At 44.9% G+C, this 27,959-nt stretch overlaps 1 long non-coding RNA gene across 1 annotated transcript in view; it reads left to right on the top strand.

The window, feature by feature from the left end:
- The window catches only part of LOC142829012 (uncharacterized), a 55,343-nt gene extending 39,629 nt beyond the window's left edge, over positions 1–15,714 (top strand). Inside the window, exons 3-4 of the long non-coding RNA XR_012903226.2 lie at positions 1,277–1,354; positions 15,402–15,714. This is a non-coding gene — a long non-coding RNA (uncharacterized LOC142829012). The remainder of the gene's footprint in view (positions 1–1,276; positions 1,355–15,401) is intronic.
- The last annotated feature ends 12,245 nt before the right edge of the window (positions 15,715–27,959 follow it).

The following is a 27,959-nucleotide window of genomic DNA, read 5'->3' as shown; positions in this document are numbered from 1 at the left end:
GCATACATTACCCCGCTAGTTCGAACTAGCGGGGTAGTGTAGACATACCCTATGTAAGTCAGAACTGGCTGTCAGTTTCAGCAGCGGCTGAATCTGGACTCCAGTTCCGACTTACATACAGATTCAACTTAAGAACAAACCTACAGTCCCTATCTTGTACATAACCCGGGGACTGCCTGTATGCAAATACATGTTGTTATTCAAAATAACTGGAATATCAGATCACATAACTGCTGTAGATTGTCACACTGACTGTTAACTAGACCAGTGAGCTGCCCTGGGAAACGATGCTGCATGTAAACATGGAATACAGGCAGGAGATATAGTTCATTTGCATTTTAACTGATCATCCAGAAGAATCATAGAATAGGTCAGGCTAGCTCTACATCGTGTGATTCATCTGGGTACTCTAACAGCTCGTCCCATGGGGTGTTCTGATTGATTTTCCATGCAGGGGATTCCTTCCTCTATGCTCTGGCTGAGTTCCATTGGGGGATTATGCTTCCCAATTCTCCAAATTGCTGAAGATTGCTGAAAGTCAGCTGATGTCTGTGGTTGTTTACAGGCATTTCATTTACCAATACCACAAACCCTGTCAGCACCACCATCCAGTCACCTTGTCCAATGGACTGTGTTATTCACATCCATTGGCAGTACGCAACCTGACTGGGCTTACGTGATGGTGAAGAAGGCTACTCTGAAAGACCCTTTGCGGAAAAAGAGAAGCACTTCTTAAGATGCCATGCAAAGTAGGATGAGTAACACTGAACCACCGGGCAGGATGCCCTCTAGCATAACAGGATTCAATACCACAGCCACCTGAAATGAGCAGGCAGGGAGAATATATGGAGATGGGGAGAGATAGATTGACATGACTCAGAGGGACAAGGAAAGAGACACAGAGAGATGGAATAGAGACACCGACGGTGTATCTACACTACAGAGAAGATCGAAGCTGCCACTGTCAATCTTCCAGGGTTTGAATGAGTGGGTCTAGTGAAGACATGTTAATTCAAACTGAGAGGGGAGCTCCGGTTGATGCGAGTAATCCTGCTTCCACGAGGAGTAAGGGAAGTCAAAGGGAAAGTGCCCTTCCTTCGACTTCCTGCAGTGTGGACAGCACCAAAAGTTGAGTTAACGTAGCTGAAGTTACGTATCCTAATTTGACCTTATCCCGTAGCGTAGACATACCCCAACGGAAAATGCACAAGGCAGAGCAGGAGAGGCAGAACTGAAGGGGAGGAGAGACTGAAACAGACATCTTCTCTTTTAACAGGTTCTACCATCTCTTGCATGGATAAGGGCTTCTGCGGAGGAAAGAAAAAGATACTGTACTTCCTGCAGCATGGAAACAGTGAGTCAGACAGGCAGAGAAATAGAGGCACTTTCCATAGACGAGCGAGCTGACCTGCCCATAAACCTGATATCAATTGCCCTTTTTTGTTTTTAAACAAGTGAAACTCATTTGACATTCCAGAAGTAACCCAACTGCATCCCAGAGTGTCTAAATCACAGGGCCGTGAGCTGAAATGGCACAAGCTGCAACATGTTGGCTGATTTTCACTCTGTGCTGCATTTTAGCGAATTCTCCAAAGCAAGGAGGTGAGCGTGCCAAGCAATAAGGAAATACGCCCTAAATTACTGAGCGCGAGAGAGGAGCCTTGCTCCAGGCACACTTTGCATGGGCCTGGATCCATGTAAAGCAGCCAGCACGAGAGGACATGACACAACCTGCCGTAGGAATTGTACCAAAACTCCAAGCATGTCAGAGCAGAAGTGTGGCGGAGCAGTGACTGATGAAGATTAGTCTAGATAGGGAGGAGGAATGGTATGTAAAAGAGGGAGGGAGTAACTATATGGCTATAGGGAAGGAAAGGCAGGGTGGAGTCAGTGATTCTGCTTGGTGCCCTGCCAAGGTACATATATGTTAATTGAGCAATCCTGTTTCACTGCTTTTCTTGAAGATAACAAAAGGCCAGACTGTTTGAGGTGGGGGGGAGGGGATAAGCAGGGGAGGGAGAGATTAGGAATGCACCACTAGCAGTGTGGAACTATCTGTAACCAAAGTCTTCCCCAGACATAAGCCTGACTGCACTGGAATATTCCAGAGTTCATTTCAAAGGGCTTCAGACAATAGTATGTCTGGCTGAAAGGACCAGAAAACAGAGGGTCAGGCTGGTGTTCTGAATGGCAAGGGTTTAAGGTCACCCTCAAAAGATACTGAAGGGGAATGGGTCACAAGGAGTTGACTGAAAATGAGGGAGGATGCAGAAAGCTTGATTTTATCTCATGTACACACAGGGTGAAATCTCAACTCCATTAGTTTTGCCAGGGCTAGAGTCTTTTCATCATTCTCTTCCTCCCCATAACCCAACATACACACACACCCATTATAAATCTTTCCACCAGAGCTGCATGCCTCACCTGGTTAGCCTTTCTGCTCCCATTCCCCATGCCACCTTGTCCCCCCTTCTCCCACCTTTAGACTTCACATTTTTTATTAAATGTACTAGGTTTCATTCACCAGTTCGTTTCATTGTGAGGGTGCAATACACTGATCCTGAAAACTGAATGAGGAAGTGAAGGCCATTCCCAATCTGAACTAAACTAGGGCTAAATCCTCACTGAAGAAGGTTGATTAGAGACACAGTCTGTTGACATAAAGCATGCCCCCCCTGCAGGTTTTAAATATTCTCTTCACTGGACTAGTTGTGTACATCATGATATAATTCTCTTCCCATAAAAATATTTTGCATAACTGTCAAAGCACTTAGCCCTAATAGGGTACTTTGGTCCACAGATCTAAAAACAAGTACTGTCTCTGCACCAGAAGTATCATAACCAAGCGTGTACAGTTGGGGAAACTGAGGCACGGACATGATTTGTCCAAGGTCACTCAGCAGAACAGTGGCAGAACAAGGAACAGAGCCCATGTTTCTTGAGTTGCATGCCAAGTATCCCTAGTTCACACTGCCTCTCTTAGCATTTATACCTTGATCTCTATTTTATTTTGGTCGAAACTCTTTAATCCGGCACACTTTGATCCGGCAACATCCGGATCAAACATGATTTTAATTAGCTGGATGTCCACTTATCATGGGTGCGACCAAGTTTCCCTCGGTCCCATAAAGTTTGTTTACAGCCACCAGTCCTGGCTCTCAGTGCTCTGAGCTGTTATTTAGCTCTAATTTACCCCTACATGTCTTCTAAGGGCCCAGTAAGCAGTGGAAGTGTTGGTAATGCTGCTAGACAATATTGACTTCCCATGGTTCAGCAAATTCTTTGGTTCAGCACCAGTGAGGTCCAAGAGTCCTGGACTAGAGAGAATCAACTTATTGAGAAGTTTTAAAATGTGCTTTCCACAAGCGTGTGTGTGCGTGTGTGTGTGTGCACGCGTGTAAAATGCAACCATCTGAATAGATTGGAACTCCCATAAAGTAAACGATCAGCCAAAATAAATGGTCATATTGATTTAAGTGAATACTTTAAGGACATATTTAGAGGGTTTTGTCCAGTTCTGATTTTACATACATGGTGGATACAGAGTATTTGTGCCAATTCAACTAGTTCAGAGGTTATGAATATAGAACTGGGGATGAATCTGCAATTGCGGCTGCTTAACAATGCACAGCAACTCCACAAACCAGTTCAGGCCAGGAACTAAAAGCAAAGACTAATGTCTTCAGTTCAAACGGCAGCGTGAATGATCTACATTTCAATTTTTATGGGACTTTGGAGCTAGTCTGTTCTTGTGCAACTTCAAAAACAACACCTCAGACACACAATCCCCCCGAGCTCCAGCCTGTGACATTGGATCACACTGACTCACAGGGAAGAATGGTTTCGACTGAATCACCGGTTTTCCTGGGAGGTTGTCTACCCAAGTACTATTGATCCTGCTTTGTCGGCAAGGGCTGACTAGAAAATGTAAAGGAAAGTCTAGATAATAGAGATAAAATGATAGACTGCAGAGCATGACAAATAAAGTTGCCTGCTCATGCTTCAGAAATACGATCTAGCAATGAAGATTCATAGATTTTCAATGCAACCGAGAACACTGGGATTATCTACCTGACCTCCTATAGAAGACCAGTACTGCCCTCCTCAGACATTCAAAAACAGTTTGTCAGGCCACAGATGGATCCTAGGACATAAGAACAGTCATACTGGGTCAGACCAAAGATCCATCTAGCCCAGTATCCTGTCTTCCAACAGTGGCCGATGCAAGGTGCCCCCAGAGGGAATAAACAAAACTGGTAATCATCGAGTGATATCTCTCCTGTTACCCATTCCCAGCTTCTGACAAACAGAGGCTAGGGACACCATTCCTATCCATCCTGGCTAATAGCCATTGATGGACCTAACCTCCATGAATTTATCTAGGTGGGTTTTTTTAACCCTGTTAAAGTCCTGGTTTTCACAACATCCTCTGGCGAAGAGTTCCACAGGCTGACTGTACATTGCATGAAGAGGTATTTCCTTGTGTTTGTTTTAAACCTGCTCCCTATTAATTTCATTTGGTGATGCCTAGTTCTTGTGTTATGGGAACAAGTAAATAACTTTTCCTTATACACTTTCTCTACACCGGTCATGATTTTATACACCTCTATCATATCCTCACTTCGGGTATGTCTACACAGTATCCTAAACTCAAAATAAGATAAACAATTTGCGCTACACAAATTGCATATCTTCTTGCAATTGAATTTTGAAATAGCTTATTTAGAAATTTGGCACGTCTACACAGGGATGCCAAAATAGCGCATCCACTATTCTGAGACCTATCTCGAAATAGCAGGCGCATTCAAAAGACGCTGGGTAGCTATTTGGGGATACTTCTGGTATCCCAAAATTGCCACACTGTGTAGATGCACCCTTATTCTCCTCCTTTCTAAGCTGAAAAGTCCCAGTCTTTTTCATTTTTCTTCATATGGCAGCTGTTCCAAACCCCTAATCATTTTTGTTGCCCTTTTCTGAACCTTTTCCTGAGATTGGCTGCCAAAGCATGAGATTTCAGAGGGCTCTTTTTCATTTGCTTTCTGGTTATTCAGATGTTTGCATCCACTCAGGCCACTTTCCCAAGTTCTTCTCAACAATCAAGTGCTAGAACAATATTATGAAATGAAAGCTGAGAGTCTTCCATGATCACAAGATTCCAGGAGCTGGGACTTTAAGGGAAAAAGGCCAAATACTGTGAGATGCATGAAAAATCATGAACGCTGGCAGCACTGTTACCTGGCACAACGCCTAGTGAATTCCTCTAGAGACAAGGCCAGATCATTGAGTTATACCCAAAATGCAAATTGGGTGGTATGCAAAGTTGGCTTATGGCTCTCAGCTTCATTGCTACAATACTAGTGCTCCTCCGAGCACTTCTTCCTTCCCATGCTAACTTAGAAGCAACCCTGAGGCCTAAAATGACTAGAAATGGCCAAAAACCTAGCTTGTGATTGGTGTAGGGCCACTAGCTTCCCAGAGGGCAGTAAGAAGGATCTGTGGCATACAAGCCAGTATATCAGCTCTGTGTCTCTACATCCCTTGCACCAGGATGATCCTCTCTTCAGATTACCAGCACTGCAGATGCCTGCATTGCACCTGAGCACCTGTCCCATCACAGAGAGTGGAGCTTCTGCAGCTGCATGGCACAGATCCAAGCTGCTGTGGTCTAATAATGCACCGAGGAAGAACATTGCTGTTTGTATTATAGTAGCGGCAGGAGTCCAGGGGTCCATTGTACTAAGCACTGGGCATAAGTATTGTTTGTCGCAACCCAAAGATGTCCCTGACAATGGTGTTACGTCTTGTGGGCATGCCTGGAAGGACCATCATGCGAGTGGCAATCCTTTCCACTCTGAGTGCATACAGAGCTCGGTGTCAATGACAGTGTCATGCCTCCCATGCTTTATGAAACTTGGCTTATGCTGAGTGGGAGTCTGAATAATTTGAAGACACTTTAGACAAAAGTGGTACAATCTGCTGACCCCATTTTTGTGCATGTATCATTCTGGCACGTGAAATTAGAAATATGAAATGTGGATCTGTTTATAGTTCTGTGTGTGCTAACGAGGGCCATGACTGATGCGCGGGAAATTTAATGGCTTGGTGATCAAACCAACAACCTGTGAATAGTAGTGGTCTTAGAAGTCCAAACTGTGGTTGGTCCTAGAACCACCTGATGATGAAACCCATTTTGGATCTGGTACTTTTCCACTCAGACTATGTCTACACTACAAGGTTTTTGCGCAAAAACAGCCGTTTTTGTCAAAAACCAGTGGAGCAGTCACACCTCAAATGCCTTTTTGTGCAAAAAAAATACAGTAAATCAACAGGACAGAAGGCTTTTGCCGGTAGATTTATTCCTCTCCCCACAAGGAATAACTCCTTCTTGTGCTACAGCTCTTGTGCAAAAAGGCATGTGTGGACAGGCAACAGGGGTTTCTTGTGCAAAAAGAGCCTATCAGAAAAAGCACAGGTGCTCTGATGGACATTCTGTTAATGGCCATCAGAGCTTTCTTGCACAAGAGCGTCCATGAGAGTGTGGACGCGCTTTTCCTTTTGCGATGTGCTTTTGCGGTGTGGATGTGCTTTTGTGCAAGAAGTTTTTGTGGGAGATCTCTTCTGTAAAAAGCTTCTTGCACAAAAACCCTCCAGTGTAGACAAAGCCTCAAGGTGAGACAAGTTTGAACTGAGCACAAAGAATTCTCACCTTGGATAAAAGGGACATAAGGGACGGGGGTACCAAACAATAGGGGCAGTTGCCAGACACCAGGAGATCCCCCTCCCCCTCCTTTCCACTGAAAATGCGGGCTGGAAACTTAAAAAATTGAACAGGGAAAGGGCCCAAGCTAGGAGGCTGCTTGGCTTTTGAAAGACATGTTAGATCAACTGGTTAGGGCAAGAATTTGCATCTAAGAAGTGTCTTAAAACATTAGAATTAGCTGGTGTTCTCTTGTTTATTTTCACTTACTAACTTACTTTGATCTGCCTGTTTTCATGTGCAACCACCCGTCCCAAATCCTACTTTTTATACTTAATAAAAATACTTGTTTATTATCAAGCTCAGGGTAAATAATTGTTACCTCAGGGGAGAAGTAACTACTGTTCAGATCGCTTTCATTGATAAAGGGAGCAGCTGACCTTATGAGCTTTCTCTGTGTAACTTTTACACAGGTTAAGATGGATTTATTTGGGGTTTTGGTTCCTTTTGGGGGTTGGTTTCCTGGATGCTGAGCCCTCATAGCTGAGCTTTCCTGGAGCTGGATTGGTTCAGCGTCTGTGCTGCTCTTCAGGGGGGCAGTCACCCCAACTCTGTGCCTTATCTGGGGAGACCAGACCTTCTATCCCATCAGGCACTGGGAGATGGGGGAGGGGAGCTGCCCATGACAGCGAGGGTGGCACTGCTCCATCTGCGGTTCCTTCCGAGGGGTTGGGGTTGCACTGCCATGGCAGCTCCTACCAGTGCTGGGGGAAGGAGGGGAAGGACGGCTTCTCTCAGGAGGCCAAGGCTGCAAGTCCCGTGGCTTTCCTCAAGAGGGGGGTCTGGGTTGCCCCCCCAGCCTCTACTCACGGAGGGGCAGGGCTGGGTCATCCACACACACCCTCGCCTCTACTTGTGAGGGGGTCACCCTCCCCCCACTCCGGCTTCTACGCATGGATGGGGGAGGCGGGCCAGGCTGCGGTTCCCTTCTGTGCTGGAGAGGGTGGAATCCAAGGGTTACTGAGCCCTGACACGTGTACACACCTACATTCCACCACAGAGAGCTCTGCCCTCCAGGGAGACGGGGAAGGAAGATGCTACATACATGCAGCTGGGTGTTTTCACTCGACTAAGTGTTTGAATACATACCCACAGGGGCTTCCTTCTTTTATTATATTTTTAAACACATATACTGATGATACCATTTTGGGCCTAAGACACTTTGAAACACTCATCCCCTGGAGGCAAAGAGAGAAGGGGAGAGAAGAAGTATTAATCTACAGTGTTATTTGCCTGCAGTCCAGCCATAATAATTGATCTTTCATGATAGAAATACACTACTCCAGGCCATCATGCAATCTGGGGCAGGTCATTCTGTCAAGCAGCAAGCCAATCTACATAATAAGTGCTGTTAGGGCCAGCTGGTGGTTTAGCAACAGTGCAAACCCTAAAAGGGTCTATAAAATTTAACTCCATCTTTCATTCAAAAAGTGGGGCGCAAGGACCATCTTATGCCATGCTGAGGAACAGAAATGTGGGACAGCAATCTGCAGAGTAATCTAAGGATGCAGCAACCCTGGTGGAAATCCCCCTTTGGCCTTGTCACCTGTCGTCTATTGGGTCTAATTGGCAACTAGGTACATTTAGCAAATTAGATGCACTTGCCCCTCTCAAAAACAGTGCAGAAGAAGAAAATGTACTCCATGCTCTTGTGTGAGCCGGGGGGAGAATGCAAGGTGCTATGCATGTCCTACCGCCCACTTTAGTGTCCCGTAGAAAAAGCCAGGCATAAGCCTTTGAAGAGAGGGAAGAGGTCAAGGTTGAATCTCACACTTGGTATGTTTTCCTCCAAATGCAGGATAAAAAAGACTGTGAATGAAAAATAGCAGCTGTTTAACCTTGCCCTGTTCCTGTACTATACTTAGTGTACCCAAAGCCCCTGTAATACAATGATGACAAGTTTAATGTCTAAGATAGTTGTAATATAGATGTCCTGGGTGGAAGGGTGAACTGGACTGGGGCTAAGGTGATCTAGGGTCAGCTCTTCTTTCTGTGTGATTTTGGGCAAGTTGCTTCATTTCTAGATGCATTAGTTCCCAATCTTCTCTTTGCAGGTCATGTCCCTCTCTCCTCCTCTTTCTATGTCTTGTCTAGTTGGGTTGTAAACTCTTTCGTGTAGGTACTACCTCTTTCTGTGGGTTGTACGTTGTCTAACACAACAGGGCCATGATGTTGGATGGAATCTCCGGACCATACTAATATTACTAACAAATATATGGGCAATGTCTATACTGGCCACTTATTCCGGAAAATCAGCTGCTTTTCCAGAATAACTTGCCAGCTGTCTACACTGGCCCCTTGAATTTCCGGAAAAACACTGACGATCTACTGTAAAATCATCAGTGCTTTTCCGGAAAAACTATGCTGCTCCCGTTCGGGCAAAAGTCCTTTTCCAGAAAACTGTTCCTGAAAAGGGCCAGTGTAGACAGCACAGATTTCTTTTCCGCAAAAAAGCCCCGATCGCAAAAATGACGATCGGGGCTTTTTTGCAGAAAAGCGTGTCTACATTGGCACGGACGCTTTTTCGGAAAAAGTGCTTTTCTGGAAAAGCATCCTGCCAATGTAGACGCGCTTTTTCCGGAAATACTTATAACGGAAAACTGTTCCATTTTAAACATTTCCGGAAAAGGGTGCCAGTGTAGATGTAGCCCTGGTGTCATGCTAATAATAAGTGTCTTGGGGACCCACACTGGAATAGGTGCTGTCTGAGGTTCAGGTATATAGGACTGTAGATGGGGGGCACTGCGTCCATGGCTGATCTGTCTCCCAATGAGTCAGTAGTCCATAGTATATAGGATACAACTGACACCACTGGCAATAGCAGATACATGAAGACGTTTAAATCCCATTGACTTTGGTGGGAGTTAGTGTGCAAATAGGTGTTTTGGTGCATGTAGGCTTTGTTTCCCATCCTAAGCGTAAGGGGGATATGCAGTTCCTTGGATATTGCAGTGATAACTATAGTTGGACCTCCCTGACCCAGCATCCTCAGGACCTGACTGGTACCAGACAAGGGAGTTTGCCGTACCAGGGAAGATCTGGGAAGTGAGGCACCAGCCTCACCATTGGGCTCATTTCCTCGCCACCTGGGCTCCTCTCTCCAGCTTTCTCTCTCCAGCCTGCCAGCCCTGCAAGCTGCGATAGTCCTGCTGGAGCGCTCAGCCCCGACAACCTCTTACGAGCCCCGACAGCACTCCCAGCGATCCCACTGCTCCACCGGAGTTCCCAGTGGCCCCACCAGCCTCACGGCAGCTCTGCTACCCCATCAGCGCTCCCAGTGACCCCGCTGGCTATGGGCTCTGGTGCCCTGCAGGTTCCGCTGCCCCACTGGCCCCCGCCAGCTGGCTCCACTCCGAGCTGCCAATCAACTCTGCCATTGGGGCTCTCTAGTCCCACATCTGTGGGCCTGCCAGACCACTGTTCACTTTACTGTGGGGTTGCAGGCTCTTTATTTTCAATGTTGTGCGGAACATGCTGGGTTCCTACCACACGTGCGTCAGCGAGAGCCCCATTCTGGAGCTGAGAGGTGTGCATGGGTGCAGCAAGATTGACACCATGTGTGCTGCACAGAGGTGTAGCGAGGGTGTTATGCGCCTGGGGCCAAGGCAAAATTTGTGCCCCCCAACCTCCAGTTGCCGCCCCCGGCCTGTCCTGCAGCCACATGGGGCTCCCTCTGGCGCACGAGTCCGTTCGGCTTCCAGCCAGACTGACGCACCCTTTGGCCAATGGGCAGCTGCGGTTTCTCGAAGGGGCGGGCTACAGGCAAGGACCCTCATGCTGCAGCTCAATGGGCAGAGACTCAGACTGACTGGCATTGAAGGAGATTGTGGGGGTTGTAGTCGCAGACGGGGCCTGTGCATTGGCTGCATTCTGCGCATGCTCAGCCTGAACCCCCACCCTATGCGCTGCCCCCGCCAGGCGCTTCACGCTCAGTTTCAATTTCCTGCAGGTGCAGAAGTGGCCAGTGCCCTCGGGGTCCTAGCACTGTCCTTCCCTCCACTGTCCAGCCAGCGCCTGCCGGGTCCTAAGACTCCTAGCGCCATCCTTCCCTCTGCTGTTAAATTGGCACCCTTGTAGCGTGGCACCCGGGGGCAACTGTTCCCGCCCCACCCCACCCCTCGCTACACTATTGGTGCTGCACTACCAAACATCGGTCATGGTGGCAACATTTTCCAGTGCTATCTGAATCTGGAGAATGTTTCTTCTCAGATAGCCCTGAATCCCTCCCCTCCCCCAGCATTCAGAGTAGTGAATTAATTCCCATTATCTTTGGGATTCATGACCATATTCCCATTATCTTTCCATGCAAGCTGCACACACTGACTGCCTACCTGCTACTGCTGATACCATCAGCTTCCCCCACATCCAGGGTATGCAACATCGTCCTCTGGCACACTTATTCCTATTCCTGTAGTGGCAGGCCTGTTCTCCCGGAGCCATACAGGCAGGCACTTCTGCATAGTTAGGTAAACACTGCCTTGTCTTTATATGGAACAGCTGCCCTCCTTGAACCCATTATGCCCAGCCTGCTGATGAGGCTGAACATTTGCATGGATTTGATTAGGTGACAGAGTGCAGTCTGAGCATGCCTGTTTAGAAAGACTATGGGGAGCATCTTTGTGCCCTGCCTGCCTTTTCACACATTGGCTGCATGAGTTAAGGACCTACACTTTGTGTGACCACACAATGAAAGGTCTTATTGTAAGGTGTAGGCAGGAGGGAGTTAAGGTTGTTAGAGGAATCAAAAATCTGGGTTTCAAAACATTGCTTTAACATAGTGGGTTTTATTGAATTTCCTTTGTGATGGTCACAAAATAGCACAGCGGGGTTAGAATGCAAGTCTTCTGACTCTTGGACCCAAGCCCCTTGTTTATTCCACTAGGCCACATGCCTTCCAGGCAGCAAGAACTGCACTTCCTCTGTATTCAGCAGCAAAACGCTGAGAAATTAGCCAAAAAATAATTGCATGAATTTTCATGAGTCTATTTTCCCCTCCTTTATTGCCCCAATCCAATATTAATCCTTTGGAAGAGGAATAAATGAAGTTCCTTGTGGCACCCGTGTCACTCTGATGAATTTATCCAGCCATCACTGAGGAGACCCCATGCTTTTGCATTCAGGGGAGTGAAATGTATTCTTTCTCTTACATCTCAATGAAGGAGCAGAGCCTTTTTGAGCCTTCTGTTTCCAACAGCTGTACAGTATCAGGTGAGATAAAGTGGAACAAGTTCCCCTCATTGTCTATGCAAATTATCTGATAATGGTAAAACAGAAATGATTGTACAAGAATACAGTAAAGGCTTGGTATAGCAAAGTATGTGAGTATGCATGTGCTGCTTGCTTGTGTGATTGTTTTTGTACTGATGGGAAGTTTGTATGCTGTGGTATTAGTATGTCATTTAAAAGGAGTGTGTGTAAGAGATGGTGGCTGTGGGAGTGTACTTGTGTAAATGATTGGTTGTGTGTACATGTAAGTTAAAATAAATAATGGCAAAGGGCCATAAAACAACAAGAGGTGTGTGGTGGAGAGGGTGGAGGACATTGGGAGTCACACGTATGTTTGACTAGTCTGGAATACAGGTACTTTTTATAGCACTGAACGTGAGTGGTTCAGCCCATCAGGGTATGTCTACACAGCAGGGCTAAAGTCGAATTAAGCTACGCAACTTCAGCGATGTCAATTGCATAGCGTAAGTCAAAATAGCTGAATTCGGCTTTTGGCGCTGTCTACACAGCAGGAAGTTGAAGGAAGAGCACTCTTCCTCTGACTTCCCTTACTCCTCGTTCAATGAGGGTTACCATGCGTCAGAGCAAGAAGTCCTCCAGCTCAACGTTATTTCGAAATAAAGGCTTGCAGTGTAGACTCACACTATGTTATTTTGGAATAATGCCCATTATTCTGAAATAACGCTGCTGTGTAGATGTACCCTCAGAGGGCTGGGAGGAGGGACCATTCCACGCTCTTCTCACTTTGAACAGAACATGTGTCACCAGAGCAATGAAACTGTGGCTGGAACAAGGGAATGCTGAGCACTGCTTGTAGCAGGGAAGTCTGTTCCAAATGTGAAACGACAGTACTTTATTAGGGTGTGTCTAGACTACAGGGTTTTGCCGACAAAACTATACCTGTGTCTACACTGCCACTGAGTTCTGTCGACATAACGTCGACAGAACTCAGCAATTTTGTTGACGGCTGTAAACCTCATTCTACGAAGAATAAAGCCTTTTGTCGACAGAGTTCTGTCGACAGAAGGCATTATTGAATCTACACTGTCCTTTGCGTCTACCCTGTCATGTTGACAAAGCGGCTTGCTTTGTCCACAGAACTGGATGTAGTCTAGACGTTCTTCATCGACAGAACAGAATTTCCATCAACAAAAGCCTGTAGTCTAGACGTACCCTCTATGAGGAATAACGCCTTTTGTCGACAGAGTTCTGTTGACAGAAGGTGTTATTGCATCTACACTGTCCTTTGCGTCTACACTGTCATGTTGACAAAGCACCTTGCTTTGTCGACAGAACTGGATGTAGTCTAGACACTCTTTATCGACAGAAGCTGTACTGTCGACAAAGTTTCTGTCGACAAAGAGTGTCTAGACTACATCCAGTTCTGTAGACAAAGCAAGCCGCTTTGTCGACATGACAGTGTAGATGCACAGGACAGTGTAGATTCAATAATGCCTTCTGTCAACAGAACTCTGTCGACAAAAGGCTTTATTCTTCGTAGAATGAGGTTTACAGCCGTCAACAAAATTGCTGAGTTCTGTCGACGTTATGTCGACAGAACTCAGCGGCAGTGGCAGTGGACTTTTGTCGACAAAACCCTGTAGTCTAGACACACCCTTAGTGTGGACATCGGAGCATGGGGTACTTCTGTTGGAATTAGAGGGTTTGGGCCCTTAGTCACAATTATGACACAGGGAAACTGTTCAACATCCCTTATCAGTTTAGGCCCAGAGAGAGTTCACAAAGCGGCCACTCTGATTCCTCCATTCTAAAGTCAGCAGCATTGTTACCCACATTTATCCTATTAACCACCAAAGAACTTGGACTGGAGGATGTGAAATAGTAGGTCTAGCACTCTCCTAGCAGCTACTACAGAAAAAGAGATGTGAAAACAAAATTAAGGGAGCTAACGCAAGAGGGATTACAGATTAGAAGGTGATCTTCAAATCTGAGAGGTTTCCTCCCAGTTCAGATAAGAACTACTCCTGCAAGCCATGGGGGCACAACACAAAGCACTCTAAGGCAGTGTTTCTCAACCTTTTTTAAAAAAGCACCCCTTTTTCCAAAAAAATATTATAAGTCCCTGCAGTACCTAGTTTTCAGACACACAACATTTTTTCTACCATTGCAACATATTTGTTTAAACAACTTAATCATAGCCAGGTGGGCGATGAAATTTTGAAGTGTAAAAAGTACAAAAATAATAAAACGCAATAAAACTTAAAACAAAAATTCAGTTTTCTCCAAATTTCAGTTGTGTTGATGTACCCCCCAGACTTCTCTTGAGTACCCCTAAGGGTACTCGTACGTACCACTGGTTAAGAAACACTGCTCTAAGGTCACTATCCACCCAGAATCCTGGACTCTGGATTGCATAAACATTAACACTTTTATTTGCCGATAGAGAATACATCTTGCTGTTTTACTAACAGCTCTCACATTGCTCCGTTAAAGACCTGGTCACAGCTATAGTCTCCTATGTATAGAAAACATATGGGCATCCCCTAATACAGGGCTACTCAACTTTGGAAGCCCCGGGGGCCACAATGATACTCACAGCACATGATGAGGGCCGCAACTTAAGTGTGGTTGCATATACATGCAAATATATATGCAAATATATGCAAATCACTTCTTTCACACTGACAGGCACAAATACAAAGATTAAGGCAAGACTACACAACATACAGGCCCCATTTAAGTCAGTTCTGCTGATATTAATAAAATGCAACACTTACCCGATTTCCACCCATATGACAGCACTTGTAATGAGCAATGACAGTGCAGGAATTTAATCACTAAAACGCATATCAACAGAAGACCATTATATTGACCACTTTTTGTGTTGGCTCCCACCCGTGGGCCACATGTTGAGCCCTGCATAAACCCAAACTACACCGTGAGCCGCAAACAAATGGGCCATGAGCTGCATGTGGTCCGTGGGCCGCGCGCTGAGTAGCTCTGTTCTAATGGAAATGAGGGACTAAGATGAAGAGGAAGAGATGATGGGGGGCAAGAAAGAAGCCTTCATGAGACTAATATTGAACAAAACTGCACATTTTGAAAGTAAGACATCTACAGAGTAAACTGGTAGAGCAGCAGCCTCAAACTAATTCATGAACAGGTATTAGGTGTGACATTTCTGTAAACACAGGAGCCTAAATTGAATCCACAAAATATGTGTGTGCATATGCAAACAGGTAATTGCAAATGGAAACATGCATTTCATTCACAACTTTTTTTTTATGTGCATATTTTGTGGACAGAATATAAGCACCTCTATGTTGAAAATGTAGCCCCCAGGCATTTATTTTGCAGTGGCATTCAAAGACAAACACTAACTTCAGACAGCTTTAGAACAGTGTAAGCATGCCCTGCAGTTAGCAGGGTCATAACTCATCATCTGTTCTTTTTATAGAGCACCTTTTATCCATCGATCTCAAAGCACTTCACAAAGAGGGCCTGCATGATCGGTCCTATTTCACAGATGGGACAACTGAACCACAGGGAAGAGGAATGACTAGCCCACGGTGAACCAGTAGCAGAGCTGGGAATAGAATCTAAATCTCCACCAAGGTGACCACTCTGCCTCATTTCTATTCCATACATGTAAAGCCAGCTAGCCATGAGACTAGAAGTGCAATTAATATCCAGCTGTTATGGTCAGCCAGTAGGTCGTTGACCTGCTCCAATCAATTTTTCCTTGCTCCCAATCTAATAAAAGTAGTGCATTAAAGATAATGACTGTTCACCACCAGTTTACCCATTTTTGTGTAAAGGGGCCTTGTGACAGACCCAGGGCAGCGAGCTGGCTACAATAGTTTGGTGGAGGGCAGACATGCTGGGAGCTGGGTGAATGGTTTTCTGTTTCTGAGTGAGCTGCCAGAGACTGCTGCCACATAATCAAGGCAGAGTGGCACCCGAGGCTAGTTAAGAGCTTGTCTGAGGCAGCAGACTAATCAGGCACCTGCGGCCAGTTAAGGCCTGCTGCCCTACTTGAAAAGGCTTCCCCTCAGGTAAGGGAGGGGGAAGGACTGAGAAGAGGAAGTGCTGTTGGAGAGCTGAGGACTGAGAAAGGAAAAAGTGTTTGTGCTGAAGCAGGAAAGATTTACTCAGGTATCAGGGAGAAGTCATTAGGGGAGTGTTTGGGGAAGTGGCCCAGGGAAAAAGGCTGCTGTATTGAGGCTAGAGGAAAAACCCATCAGTTGCTGCTAGCTAGGGCCCCTGGACCAGATCTCAGAGTAGTGGGGGTGTCCGGCTTCCTCCCCAACCTGCCTCACACCACTAAAAAGTCTGCCCCTAGAAAGGGAGGCCAGGATTATGGAGGGGTTTCACCTCAATCCTTTACCTTTGCCAGTGAAGAGGATGGCTCAGTTAGCTGTGACCCTGGCCCCTAGAAAAGATAAGAAGCAGTGTGGAGGGTCACAGTGAGCCTCTGTGACATATCATAATCGCCTAGAAGCACAGGACCCATGGGGCATAGCCAGAGCTTTGCCACAGCCTCTTATCAGCGTTCCACTGGTGTTAGATATGTTTTGAATTCAAATCCTGGCATGGCTAAGTTTGGGTTTTTCCAGCTTTGATTACTTTTTAAAATTCTTCCCAAGAAGACTTGTGACTGGAGAAATGAGGGAGCTGGTGGGAGTGGGGATTTCTATGGGTTGAGGGGCACTGCGGTCAATGAGGAAAGAGTTTGTATAGCTACCATGTTAGCAGCTGGTCTCACCTCTGGCTTCTGGTACACAGGTGACCAGATTCTCTTAGCAGCCACAATCAAGGCCAGATTTTCAAAAGAACTCAAGTCCCATTTACACACCAAAATAAATGGGCAGATCTGTCCATCAGTGTCACATGGGAAGGTCCTGCAAATTAATGAGGACAAGCTAACCCAATGTAAATCCACACACAGAGTGGCTGCAGGATCCAAATCTTTACTTAAACAGTGCAACTTTGTGTGTAGACCAAGGTTGTTTTAAACCCAACCAAATCAATCCAATTTAGATCTGCAGCTCACCACCCTTTAATTCACCATGTTATGTCTAGCTCAGATATGTGAGTGTGCACATGTTTTGCTTACCCCAGCTGTGTATACACAAAGAGCAGGAAATTCCATGCTTTTGTGTGATAAAATGTCTGGTGAATATTGTTTCTAGTGTAACTATTAATTGTGTAACTGAGTTGGATAACACAGTATTTGTTGCATGTAGAAAGGGAAAATCAACAATATGAGAAGCATTCAGTGCATTGCAAAGTGATTTAGAAGCAGATATTTAAATGTGTTAAGGCACCTAGTGGGATTTTCAAAAGCACTTAGTTGCCTAGGCACTTTTGAAAATTCCAAGCAGTTTTAGATGCCTAAATACATTTCCAAATCTGGCCCTGGGCCAAAACTGTACAATTTGGTTTACAAATACCTTTTAGAGTCTGCTACACTCAGATGAAATGCATCATATGGCTACTCTAATGAGGCCATTCATTAAAAAAAGTAGTCTAGGCACTACAAGAATCAGAAAAATGTGCATATTATTGCAAAACAAGAAAACACAGTGCTGTGTAGTTTAGCTGTCTTCCTCCACTCTCAACCAATTACATGTCAAGGTTGCTCAGTTTCCAAAGCAAAGGGCTATCTTTCACATCGCCAGTGCTGCAAACACCACTGAGAACCTGGGATCCTTCAGCTTTGGTTATCTCCAGAGGTAACAAAGAGTTTTATAAGTTACAGAATTTTAGGTGACATTTTTTATCATGATGCATGAAGAATAATAAAATTTCACCTTCATTTCAACAGATGTGGCTTGCTCTGCAGAGCCGTTAACAGGAGACAGGGACTGGGCTTTGGTTGGTAGATGTGACAGAACAACACAGAGGGAGTGAATACACTGTGTAAGAAAGGGCCATATTTCTGATCCTAATCAGGGTCCAGGTAATTGTTCCAGATACAGACGGGGCTCCCATGATAGGTCAAAGTCATGGGGCTTTCCACAGAAGTTCTATTTCACCTTCCAGACGGATATACAGAGCTATATTTCCGTGGAAGAGGCACAAATGATTCCCGCTGGACTGTAACAAGCCATTTAATTGCCTAGCTGTTCAAGGTGATGCAAATACCAAGTCGCCCTCCTTTAGGTGTCTTTGTTCAAGTTATGAAGATGCCATTGTGGTGTCAAGAATGGGGGCACATTCAGAAGGTATGGAGACAAAGAAAGATCCCTTTCCCACACACAATAGGGAAGATTTGACAGTATGTATGGGAGCAGAGGGTTAGTGGTACAGAAAAAAAATCTGATTGTTACGGGGAGGAGCCAATTCTGAGGTTAAAGCTGTGACAGAAACGTTCGTTTCCAACAGGATATAGGAGAGTTTTCTGAAGGTAAGGAGTATGAAGACAATTCCCCTTTTCCAGGGTAAAAGAGAGGGAAGGGAAATACTAGTGGGTGAGGGGCAAGGAGGTAAGTCTGTCCCCCTTTTGCATGTAGAACAGAGGGAAGCGCTGTGGATTTAGGGACACCTGCCTCCTAGTGGGGAACAATGAGGAATGTGGGGGTTAATAAAAAGCCACATTCCTTCGAACTAGTGACAGCTGGGATGGGGAAGCCAGTCCCACAGAGAATGGATGGACAATGAGAAGGTCAGAGCTAATGAGTTAAAAATATACATGCTCTCTCTCCAGTTTGATTCTGTTTCCTGGAAGAAGTTTTATTGCCACTGAAATGCTGAAAGCTCTATGAAGCCTTTGCCAGCTGGAATAGCCTCTTTGCACCTGTCTTTTTGTTTACACAAATCCCTTCTCTAATAGAGCTAATCACTTCGCTTTGATAAATCTGCCAGGGCCCCCGATAGGAGCTCCTTTTTAGCTCTTGGTGCTAAACAAACAGACCATTGTCTCCATGGGGCTAGCCAGCTTGTTAATGGTTAAACTGGAGCGGGGGGGTTGTAGGACATGGCATCGAACTACAGTTGGACTGCAAAGGAGTTGAGTTGTTCGTGCTATGGTGTCTGTAAGACACCTGAAGTTTTATTGTAACACATTAGGGTACCAATGGCTCATGGCCACTGCTCGCCTTGTGGCGGAAGAGTAGACCCCCTGGACTAAAGGAAAAGGGAATTGAGACAAGGGCGGATTTATTGGGAAATGTATTTGAGCAACCAGTGAGCAACCCACATGAATTTACTTGGATTTCCCAAGTATCTTCAGTGTAAGTGACAGATTGACAAAAAAAGTCCCTACTGGTTTGTAATTCTGTAGCCACAGAAATGCTGTGGCATCAAGCCCACTTGTAGAAGCCTTTGGAGGCAGAATCAGTGGCTCTGGGGGATGACAGGGGTTTGTGACCAATCTTGGTTATTGAATCTGCAATTTTCTCTCATAAGTTCCATTACAACATTTCACAGCAATGGACCTGCAGATTCACATGGGTCCTGACTGTAATTCGACATACTTTAACTGGAGGATCCAATATGTCCTAAGGGAGCTCTTTTATGAATTACTAGAGGATTTACCTGGCATTGCTCAGGTCCTTGTGAGGGCCCAGGGCAGGTGGGGGGGAGTGCAAGAGTCGGGACAGGGGCTGGAAGGAGTGGTAGGGCTCAGGATAGGAGTGGAGGTGCAAGCTAGGGTTTGGGGTATGTAGTGGGGCTTAGAGCAAGGGTGGGTGCAGGAATCAAGGCAGGGGATGGGGCCATGATTCCCAGCCCTGGCCTCTCCGAAGTTCCATAGAGAGTGAGCATCTCTTGCGGGGGGGGGGGGGCACAGTTCCCAGCTTCTCCTTGGAGTGGGGGTATCTCCTCAAGGGGGCTGGGCTGTGGTACCCAACCCTAGCATCTCCTGGGGACTAGGCTATACTGCCCAGCCCCAGATGTGGTCCCAGGCCTTCCCCATCTGGTACTGTTTGGGACAGGGAGGGGAGGGATAGCTCAGTGGTTTGAGCATTGGCCTCCTAAACCCAGGGTTGTGAGTTCAATTGCTATTTGGGGGCAAAAATTTGTCAGGGATGGTACTTGGTCCTGCTGTGAAGGCAAGGGACTGGACTCAACGACCTTTCAGGAGCCCTTGCAGTTCTAGGAGATAGGCAATCTCTGTTATTTAAAAGGCAATTACCCAGGCTGGTTGCTGGCAATAAGGCCAGGCCCACTCCCATTCTGTTACTGTTGTGGCTGTTCCCCTGTGGTCACTCAGCAATATAGATGTCTCCCATGCTTGCTACTCCAGTCATCACTCTGCAGTTTAGCTGTTCCCCATGCTCGCTACCCCCAGTGGTCACTCTGTGTATAACTGTCCCTCTGATTAGCCCTCTACCTTTCCATGTTATGGAAAACAATTGAATTCTGGGGACATCCCATTTTCCTGGCACAACCAACCCTAACCTTGCTTTAAGTTAAAATAGAAGGAAACGACAGACGGACTTACAGACACACAGATGCACAAATCTCTAAAAGAGAGAGAGAGAGAGGCAGACAGATGCTGAGAATTTTTAGATGTAAGAGTCTAAGGTGTGATGTAAGATTTAAAAAATATAAGAAGCATTGTGGTATGGTTACGATATGTGACCATTACCCAGCTAGTCAGAGATCATGTTCTATCAGCTATCAGTTTGCCATCACGACTCAGGGTATTCTAGGAGACTTCATTATAAAGAGTGAATCTGGGATTTATTTGTTTATTTTTCATCCTGAGACTAGATTGGCTGGACAGGATGAATGTCAGACCCTAAAAAAGGAGACTATGGACCATGTCTTTCAAATATTTCTCCCTCAACACAGATATCACTCATTTTGTACCATAATTCATCTCTTCTTCACATAGACCTAGGGATATCTCACTTGTTCGCAATGTTTTTTAACCAGCAATGCTGAACTGTGAAAATTAATCTATGAAAAATGTGTTTTTTATGCTATGGAAATGAGTCCCTCATTATATTAATCTTCTGGTTCCCTTATAATTTTCCCCCTTCCTTTTCTCTTGGGTCTTTGCCCTTGGAAGGCCATCTGTGTCTTGGAAGCTTAAGAGAGATTATTAGAATTCCTCAACTGAATTCAGGGCTGTTGAACACTGATGACAGGCAGATTTCTAGAGGCTTGTTGTTTCATATCTGAGCTTTATTCAAAAAGCAAGTTCTTTACTTTAGAAATGACGTGAAAATCTGTTCTTGCAAGATTCACTGAACCTTCTTATTTTGTCTTACGCTATGACCACAACACTGCGGGACAAAAAGGTATATTCTTAACTCAGGATGAGCTTGCTAACTCGGGTTCAAATAGCAGTGAAGTCACGACAACTCAACTTTAAGTCGGGTTCACTGTTTGAGTTAAAGCCCATGGAGCGAATTGGGGTTGAATAAAGCTGCTAACCTGAGTTAAAAGCCAAGATGCAATGTCATCACTAATATTTTCAGCTAAATTAGCTAATATAGGTTAGCTAATCTGAGTTAAGAGCACACCCCAATTTTGCAATGTAGCCAAACCCTTAAATGAAGTATCACTAGAAGAGTCTTTTTCCTTTTGGGCAGGTAGATGGCCTGACCCTAATATGGCTGGATCTTCCTTCCTTCTTGGAATGTTCTAAAGGACCCTAGAAGATCTTTTCATCCCCTCTCGGGTTCACTATGCCCCACTACTTTCCATTAACCTAGAAGATCTGGTTGCAGGACATACATTCTCTAGCTACCTCTGGCTAGTCCTGATTGCCTTTTAGGGGGCGGGGGAGAGTGTTGGGTATTCAATTCTCTTTGGAGCAAATAACCCCAGAATATGTGGAAGGGAAGGTAACTATTGAAGGAAGAGTAAGGGAGACAAGAAAGACTTCACCAGGATGTTCAGAATGCCGTCGAATAAGACTGAAGTTCAAAGAGACTAGAGAATAAGCCAACTAAAGAAGCCTAAGAGGATCCCAGTCATAAAGTGGAGGTAAAGATGGCAAGGGAAAGGGGAGTTTAGATTCTGTCTTTTCAGCCAAAATACATATCAGGAGAAAGAGAAGTTAATAATAAGGAAGTTGATCATTAAATCCTGGAGCTTGTTCAAAGCAAAGGACAGGATACATTTGGTTTCAGCCATTCGATAGAACCTCAGAGTTACAAACTAACTGGTCAACCTGGAACCAGAAGTACACAATCAGGCTGCAGCAAAAACAAAAGAGGGGGGAAAAAAGGCTAATACAGTACAGAACCATGTAAAACATAAACCACTAAAAATAAAGGAAAAGCAGCATTTTGCCTTCTGCCTAGTCAGTTTCAAAATTCTAAGTCAATGATCGGTTGTAAACTTTTGAGAGAACAACCCTAATGTTTTGTTCAGAGTTAGGAACATTTGAGGGTTATGAACCACCTCCTTTCCTGAGGTGATTGTAACTCTGAGGTTCATCTGTATTTTCCTTTGGCAGCTCTCTTTCCATCTCAAAGCCTGTGAATCTACGCAAGGGAAGGTTTCCCCCATAAAGTTTTGCTAGTGTAGCAATCTCAGTGAGAGGTGTGGTTTCCTTTGAAATGACATAGCAATGTTGGGAAAAACCCTACTGGCACCACAGTTATGCCAGCATAAAAGCACTTTTTCTAGCATAGCTTATTTTGTTCAAAGAACTGGTATAATCTATTCTGACACTTTTTGTTGGTATTGGATGAATCTACACTCATAGGACTTTGCCAGTATAGCTATAATGCCAGTATAGCTTATAAGCATAGCCGAGGCCTTCCTTCCTAAAAGACTGGATCACACGGGGCAAACTGTAAATCAGCAAGATTCCATTAAAACCAAAGGAGCTACCCCCTTTCCAGCAGCTGAATGGCTCACAGTACTTGCTGGATAATTTCTGAGTCTGCTACATGGGGCAGCTGCCCAATGTTATTCACATTCTGTAGTAAGTCTTGGGGTGCCTTAAGAGGAAGCTCTGTCTGCTGGATTGTGTTGGCAGCTATCCATAAACCTAAATATTTTTCATGGGAACATGTTCAGAGTTAGAATACAGTTTCATTTTGCAGTGTGGTGTGGTGGATAGGACATTAGTTCACAAGTCAGGAAATGAGGGTTCTACTGTCACCTCAATGACTCATTCACTGTGGTGTGATTTTTGGGAACTCACATAATTCCCTCTGTGACTCAATTTCCCCTCCTGCAAAATGAACATAATGATACTTAACCACCTAGGCAAGGTGCAAAGTGGTACAAGAATGCCATTGGAATCTCTCTCCTTAACCTGCTCTCCAGTGGAACTTTCCAAATGGGCCCTCCTGAGCTAATGAGACATTTCTGGTTTGACTGCACCCGGTTATTATTGAGGAGGCCTTTTCTAAACCAACTCATTGCTTTGGCAAACATGATTCCATCTGCGGACCTCCGTCATTCAACAGAGGTGGTCACTGCTTGATTCCACTTCACTTCTTATTCTTCCTGAACATCTGGTGAGCAGCTTAGAATAGTTGGGTGCTCAATGAGCTAGCATAAGAAAGAACAAGTAGTTTCCAGAAGTGTCACACACACACACACACACACACACACACACACACACACACACACACAGCCAAATCTGCTTACTTATCATGGGTCCCACTCATGGAGAAAGGGCTGTTGTCTCCTGCTGTAATACCTATGACATTGCACCATCCTGAAGTCTCAGAAATAACCATCCTCTGTAGACCTGCATAGGTGGATGACCTTTCAAGGCTAGCCCTTGGAGTGATTCAAGACATAGCCAGAAGGAAAAACAGCTCCTGAATTATTATGGCTTGGGAGGGTCATGCGTTGCCCTCGGGGTTTCAGTCTTGGAGTGAAGAAATGTGGATTTTCTCATCCCTCCCGGAAAAACGCATCACAGATGATCAGAGCCTGAGGTGTTAATTACCTTGTGCCCCTGCCCACCCTCACCCCTTGATTTACAGCCGCCTCTTTCATTGTATCAAAGCCCTTAGGCTGCATTGCCTGAGCAGATACAGTATCTCTCAACCTTGCTGTGCAAAGCTGCCTCTCGCAAAGGCTGCCAAAGAGTAATCTACAAAAGATGATTTATGCCCCGGCCACACTGGAAGAAGAACCTACCTGCAAGTGTGTCTATAAACACATGTGCTGCCAACACTGATTCTGTGACCAGGAGAAATGTGTTTAGTTTTCAGGAAATCCTTTAGAATCACATTAACCAGCAAACAGCTGTGTTCAAATGCAGATGTAAGCGATCATGTTTCTGATCCCACTGTGGGCAGGATCTTCTTACATGCTTTGAGATAAAAAGAGAAATTGTGCCAGGTTTTGATGAGTATCCCAACACTAGCTGGCTGATATATGCTATTGAAATTCTTAATGGCTAAGGTTGCTCAGCGTAGAACTCCAGGGAGCGAGAGGAAACTTGCTATCCTCCAAAAAGATGGACAGATGAAACCTGGAGCAGAATGATCTATATCTGAAAATCCTATTTGCATTCTACATAGATCCTTGAAAAGTGCATTTATTCCCCAGACAGAAAGAGCCCTAAAGAATGAGGTGAGAAGCCTTGTAGTTATTACTGGACTTGTTCTCCGTTGGGCTAAGTCCTCTTCATTTATTTTTGAGATGCGGGGACCCCCCAACCAGTGTTCCCTGTGAGCTGTGCACTTGTGCAGCCACTCAGGAAAGATTCAGATGAGGCACTTCTGATTAGCAGAGTACCCACAGCAAGGCTTTTTGTTTCTATTGGTGGTGCACATTTGCACATGCGTCAGTGCACATAAAAATGTATTCCACACATGGATGGAGAAGATTAGGGGAACACTGCTCCCAATCCTGAGCCCCTCCCACACTCCACACCTCTCAGCCCCTCCCCATCACAGATTGTCCATGTACAGAATGAATTTTGCACATCATCCCCATATTAGTGCACATAACAAAATTCATTCTGCTCACAGACATAAACAATTAGAGGGAGCATTGCCTCCAACTATTTTATTTCCAGCCCAATTATGATTTGGACATAATCCAATATTTCAACAATGGAGCTGAGAAAGACACTTTGGCGGTGAGCAATTATCCCAAACCTTTTCACGACACTGGACTGGTGCTTGGGATAGCTGGGTTCCATTTTTGTTTCGGCCACAGACGTATTACAGCAAATCACTTAATTTCTGATCCTCAGATCCACCCTTTCTAAATAATCCACCCTTTGCCTTTTTTAGCATGTATTCAGGTTGGGTAGTGATCTTATTTGGGATCTCTAGTTATGACAATAATACTTAAGAATCCATTATGACCATAGCAGTGCATTCACCTTCTAGTGACCAGATGGAATCTGTATCCAGGCTGTACCTGCATGGCACCTCTAAGGAGTGAGGACGTGTGCTCTGGCCACTGAAAAAAAGGACCAAGGAAAAATTGGCACTGCCTACAGTATGCTGTGCTATCACTGCAGCCAATCCCCCTTCAACTCTCTCTCTCACACACAAATATATACACTCAGGCGTACACACACAGAACAAAAAGAATTTTTTTTCTTCTTCCCCAAACAATTAATGTCAATGCAATGAGAGGCAGGTGCTCCTGGCGTGAGGCCGTCTTTTTTGTTTATAGAACACTCCTTGAAGATTATTTGTGTTGAAATACTTTGGCTCCCCCCCCCCCCAACATACACACACTCTTGTTAACATTCTTTGAGCCAGTTTTAGTGCCCCGAGGGCCCTCTGTGACAAGCCTGACTACAGCCTGCAAAGAGAACTGGAGCTCAGGCCAGACTTCCCCCCCACCACCGCCACCTTCTATTCCACCCCACTCTCTGCAAGAGCTGCAGGAAATAACAGGCGCACGCAGTCAAACTCCCAGTGAAGAATGGGGGCTCTTCCAGCAAACATCTTCTCTCTCTCTCTCTCTCTCTGTCACTTGCTCTGAGCAGAGCTAACTATGCCATTGTCCAACCGCAGCATCAGCCTTGTGCTGCTGACCCCACTATTTCCATTTGAAAAGAAGCATTAAGGTGAAAAGGAACTCTATGAAGTGTCATATTTAACTCTTCATCTCCATAGCCTCCTGGTCCTCTACCCCTCTTGGACTCCTCCTTTCTTTTCCTCTAGCCTCTTCTGCCTTCTCCTTTAAATTATTGTTCACTCTTCTTCCCTTTTCCTATTTTCTGTCCATCCTTTTTCTGGCCTTTTCTTTCTTTCTTGTTTGCCTTCTCTCTCTCTTCTCTCTCTCTTTTTTTCTCCACCTTTTCTTCTCACCCTTGCTTTGCATCTCTTCTCTTCTTCTTTCCTTCTTCTGTCTGACCTTTCATCTTCATTTCTCTGCTCCCTGCTCCCCCATCAATACTAGTAAAGCTGTTTTCAGTATAACGTTTTGTTTACCACTTAAAGTAAAATATCCCTTGAGCTGCAGAAGTCCTGGTACTGTCCGGGTAGGCAAACAGAGGAAGAGAAAGGAACATTCCAAGAACACACAGCATGATCACAACCAAAATACTTATGAGAAAAGTAGAACCATCTTCCCACAGGGGTCTTGTGTTGTCCTCTGAAGCATGAAAAACCCTCTCTTTGACTCCATTCAATCCTGCAATTCTTCTTCACGCCCTATTTAAGCCTCATCAACATTTGTGCAACGTTCCTAGCAAAAAAGAAAGATAGGATTTCAAGCAGTGAAGAGCTAATGTTCCAGTGTGTTAGAAGTTGGATGATAGACTTCACTCCATTCCCCTTCAATTTTCTGAAGGGTTGCCTATATGAAGACTAGGGAATTGTCAGAAGAATGCTCACAAGTAATTTAATCCATTTCAAAAGACATTTTCACTGAAGTGCAAATTTCCTCTTATTGCCCCACCAATCTACCCCAACTCTAACCAGAATGGGCTACCACTAAATGGTCATTTATTCTCTGTGCCCATTCATTCTTTGGCCTCTTCCCAGAGTCTGATAACATGGATAGGAATTATTACTACTTATGGTGGTGTTTTCTGTTCTGTGGATACTAATCCAGGAGGAACTAGATTGAAACCAGCTCATTTCATAAAGGCCATCAAACAGCTCTTGCAAATAAATAAATTTCACTCGCCATTTTCCTGGACCATTTTTGGAGCAGAAACCTAAAGTGAAAGTATCTATACACATTGTTGATTCCTTCAGCCACATATTCCAGTCATACACTTTCATTACAGCATGAACATGATTCTTAGAATCTCTGATAGTGACCAAAATACATGTTATACAGAGATTTGGCTCCCTGGTGAGTTCAGTTATAAAGAGAGATGCTCCAGCATATTTTAAAATCTTTTACCAAAACCTTATTTACCTATTTAGATTTCCTGTATTTCCATTCACACAGCTGCTGCTGCTGTTTATGTTGTCTGGGAATAATTGTAAAGGCTTCCTTCTCCTGCCTGATTCCTGAATTCAAGTCACAAATCTAGTTCCATGAAAGTGATTGTGAAATCACAAATGCTAAATGATGACATCTCTGAATATAAAAAGTGAACACAATTTCAAAATAAAAAAATGGGGTTGAGACAGCAATTTTGTCATTGTTATCACTAACTTCAGTGCAAGAATGTTTGCTGCGATTGCTACTGCCAAATTCTGAAATAGTAATAATACATGGCTATGTCTAGACTGGCATGATTTTCCGCAAATGCTTTTAACGGAAAAGTTTTTCCGTTCAAAGCATTTGCGGAAAAGAGCGTCTAGATTGGCACGGACACTTTTCCACAAAAGCACTTTTTGCGGAAAAGCGTCCGTGCCAATCTAGATGCAGTTTTGCTCAAGAAAGCCTTGATCACCATTTTCGCGATTGGGGCTTTTTTGAGCAAAACAATACCGCGTTGTCTACACTGGCCCTCTTGCGCAAAAGCACTTTTGCCCGAACAGGAGCAGCATAGCATTTCCGCAAGAACACTGACATTCTTACATGAGATCGTCAGTGTTCTTGAGGAAATTCAAGCGCCCAGTGTAGACAGCTGGCAAGTTTTTCCGCAAAAGCAGAAAAACTTGTCAGTCTAGACGCAGCCCATGTGTATTTTCTGGAGTGCACAGGTTTTTCATTT

The sequence above is a fragment of the Pelodiscus sinensis genome, chromosome 5, assembly GCF_052426305.1.
Source record: "Pelodiscus sinensis isolate ZL-2025 chromosome 5, ASM5242630v1, whole genome shotgun sequence".
Taxonomy (NCBI): domain Eukaryota; kingdom Metazoa; phylum Chordata; order Testudines; family Trionychidae; genus Pelodiscus; species Pelodiscus sinensis.
Note: the sequence above shows the minus strand (reverse complement) of the source record. Positions and strands in the feature narration are given on the sequence as shown.